This window comes from Gossypium hirsutum, chromosome A03, assembly GCF_007990345.1.
Source record: "Gossypium hirsutum isolate 1008001.06 chromosome A03, Gossypium_hirsutum_v2.1, whole genome shotgun sequence".
Taxonomy (NCBI): domain Eukaryota; kingdom Viridiplantae; phylum Streptophyta; class Magnoliopsida; order Malvales; family Malvaceae; genus Gossypium; species Gossypium hirsutum.
In genome coordinates, this window is record NC_053426.1 from 92,995,158 (window position 1) to 92,998,953 (window position 3,796).

At 33.5% G+C, this 3,796-nt stretch overlaps 1 non-coding gene across 1 annotated transcript; it reads right to left on the reverse strand.

Annotated features, from left to right (window-relative positions):
* Positions 1-793: 793 nt before the first annotated feature.
* LOC121225325 (small nucleolar RNA R71) lies at positions 794-901 on the reverse strand. Its single transcript, XR_005923186.1, has one exon. It is a non-coding gene; the product is annotated as a small nucleolar RNA R71 (small nucleolar RNA).
* Between the last annotated feature and the right edge of the window lie 2,895 nt (positions 902-3,796).

The window sequence follows — 3,796 nt, forward strand, 5'->3', positions numbered from 1 at the left end:
CATTAAAACACATGCATGTAATTCATGGGTAAATTTTTAGACATGAGCCCTAGCTTAAAATAATAGTAGAAATAGGTAAATCGAGTTACGAGAACTTCAAAAATGTAAAGAACTTTGAAAACGGGGCTAGAGATCATTTACTATTGAGCTTGGAAGTTTGAAAAAAACCCTAGCCATGGCTTCCATGGGGGTTTCGGCTGGAGCAAGAAGATGGAAGCCAATTTTGTCTATTTTGGGCTTTTAATTCATGTATTTACTAGATTACCTAAATGCCCCTAACTTAAAGTTGTTCATTTCACCTATCTCATGCCCATTTTTGTCCAACAAATGCCCAATGGTCCAATTTCTATATAAAGACCTCTAATTTAAAGTCCATAGCAATTTGACACCTTTAACATCTAGAACTCACATTTTGCACTTTTTATGATTTAGTCCTTTTGACCAAATTAAATACCCAAACGTCAAAATTTTTTAACGAAAATTTCGCAAATTCATTCTGTGAAATCGTGGACCATACAGATATAATAAAAATAAATTTTCTTATGTCGAATTGTGGTCCCGAAAACACTGTTCCGACTAGGCCTAAAAATTGGGATGTTACAACTTAAGATTTGCAACACTTTCAAGATCAATGACATTACTGATGATGCCATACGCTTACGGTTGTTCCCATTCTAATTAAGAATTAAGGAAAAATAGTGGTTAAACTCTTTACCACAAGGTTCTATCACTATTTGGGCGTAGATGACTGAAAAATTTTTGTTAAAATATTTTCCATCGATTAAAATATCTAAGTAGATGAATGAAATCTCTTCTTTTGTTCAGTTTGATATTGAGACTCTTCATGATACTTGGGAGAGATATTCAACGATTTGTTAAAAAGGTGTCCTCACCATGGATTACCTTTGCGGCTCCAAGTTCAAACTTTTTACAATGGTTTGAATCTTTCGACTAGACATATGATTGATGCAGCAGTTAGCAGAACTTTAAAGAATAAAATATCTGAGGCAACTCAAAAATTTATTGAGGAGATGACACTGAATAATTATCAATGGCAAGTTATGAGAGTAAAACCTGCCAAGGTAGTTGAAGTTTTTGATATTGATGTAGTTTCTATGCTAGCTAATCAGGTTGAAGCTCTTGGTAAGAAAATTGATGGTTTAAATTTGTCTAAGCAGGTGAATTGGTGATGTAGTGTGATGCGAATGAAGCGGGGATGCTTAATTCAAAATATTCACCCTTCAAGTCTAACATGGAGCATAAACAAGTCTAGACTAATCCCTATAGCAATATATATAATGCAAGTTGGAGAAACCATCTAAATTTCTCATGGGGTGGTCAAGGAAATCAAAATTCACAACCTCCTCCGAGTTTCCAACAACCTTATTAGCAAGAAAAAAAATCAAACCTTGAAGAGATGTTAGCCAAATTCATTTCGGTGTCAGAAACTCAATTTCAAAACACTGAGACAACTTTGAAAAATCAGCAAGCATCAATTCATTGGCTTGAAAATTAGATTGGGCATCTTGCTAAACTGATTTCAGAAAGGCAATAAGGTAGCTACCTAGTAACACTGAACCTAACCCAAAGAGCACGTTAAAGCAGTTTCATTAAGGAATGAGAAGGAGTTGTCTGAACTTGAAAATAAGCTGAAACAAGAAACTGATAAGAAAGATGATGGGGTGGAAAAAATAAAAAAAAAATCAAATTGTGGTACTTAAAGAATACAAACCACCGATACCATACCCAACAAAGTTGAAGAAAGACCGCATGGATGAAAAATTTGGTAAATTTCTTAAACTTTTTAAACAATTACATATTAACTTACCTTTTGTTGAAGCTCTTTCACAGATGTCCACATATGTAAAATTTTTTAAAGGAGCTTTTTGCAAATAAAATGAAGTTTGAAGAGCTATCCACTGTAGAACTCAATGAAGAGTGTTCAACCATTCTCCAAAATAAATTGCCCACCAAGCTAGAAGACCCAAGAAGTTTTACTATTCATTGTTTTATTGGTAGTTTAAACATTGAAAAAGCATTAACTGATTTGGGTGCTAGTATTAATTTGATGCCTTGTAAAATGTTCAAGCAACTTGATTTTAGGGAACCGAATCCCATTAGGATTAGTATTCAATTAGCTGCCAAATTTGTTAAATATCCTAGGGGTATTATTGAAGATGTACTTGTGGAAGTAGATAAATTCATATTCCCTATTGATTTTGTTATACTTGACATGGATGAGGACATTGAAGTGCCTTTAATTTTGGGTTGACCCTTTTTAGCTACTGCTAGAACTATAATTGATGTGGGTAATGGTAAACTTGTGCTTAGGGTGGGTGATGATGAGATCATTTTTCAAATTTATGATGCCATGCTATTTTCTAGAGAGCGAGATGATTTCTATTATTTTATCGATTTTATTGATCATGCTATTCAAGATTCTTTGCAGGAAATTGTTAAAAAGGACACGTTGGAACTGTGTCTTGTTCAAGGAGAGAAGGTTGATGGATATAATGTTGTGATAAATGAGATGAAAATTGACCTAGATACTAATGAGTCTCCACTAAGACATAAAAATCATGCTGCTATTGAGGTAAGTAAAGAACTAAAATTGAAGCCCTTTATTGAAGCACCTCCAAAATTGGAACTGAAGCAATTGCCAAATCATTTGGAGTATGCATTCCTTGAGAAAAATTTTACATTTTCGGTGATTATTGTTTCAGATTTAAAGCCGAATGAGAAAGATGAGTTACTGCAAGTGTTAAAGGAACACAAAAGAGCTATAGCCTAGAAAATTTCAGACATTAGAGGGATCAACCCTTCTTTTTACACCTATAAAATTTTAATTGAAGAAAGTATAAACAATGTGTACAAGCTCAAAGGAGGCTAAATCTCAACAAGAAAGAAGTTGTTAAGGCTGAGGTAATTAAACTTCTAGATGCTGGAGTTATTTATCCTATTTCTGATAGTACTTGGATGAGTCTTGTATAGGTTGTTCCTAAGAAAAGAGGTATAAATGTTGTTTCTAATGAGAAGAATGATTTGATTCCAACAAGAACAATCATGGGATGAAGAGTTTGTATTGATTATAGGAAGTCGAACGATGCTACAAGGGAAGACCATTTTCTCTACCGCTTTGTGGATCAAATATTAGAGAGATTATCTGGTCACATGTATTATTGCTTCCTAGATAGGCTTTCTAGCTACTTCCAAATTCCAATAGCTATAGAGGATCAAGAGAAAATGACATTTACATGTCCATATGGTACGTTTGCTTACCAAAGAATGCCTTTTGGATTATGTAATGCTCCTACTATTTTTTAGCGTTGCATGTTAGCCATCTTTGATGAACTCGTAGAAGACATTATGGAGGTATTGATGGACTTCTTGGTATTCAATAATTATTTCTATTTTTGCCTTAATAACTTAAAACGAATTTTGATGATATGTGAGGAAACGAACCTTGTGCTTAATTGGGAAAAATGTCACTTCATGGTTCAAGAAGAGATTATTTTGGACCATAAAATTTCTAGTAAAGGGATCGAGGTTGATAAATCGAAAATGGAAACTATCGAAAAATTACCTCCCCCTAATTCAATTAAGGTTATTAGAAGTTTCTTAGGACATATTGAGTTCTATAGAAGTTTTATCAAAGATTTTTCTAAAATAGATAAGCTTTTAACTAATTTGCTAGAAAAAGATATGCCATTCAAATTCAGTTAGAAATGTTTGGAGGCGTTTAATGTTCTTAAGGACAAATTAATTAATGCCCCGATTATTGTCGCACTTGATTGGA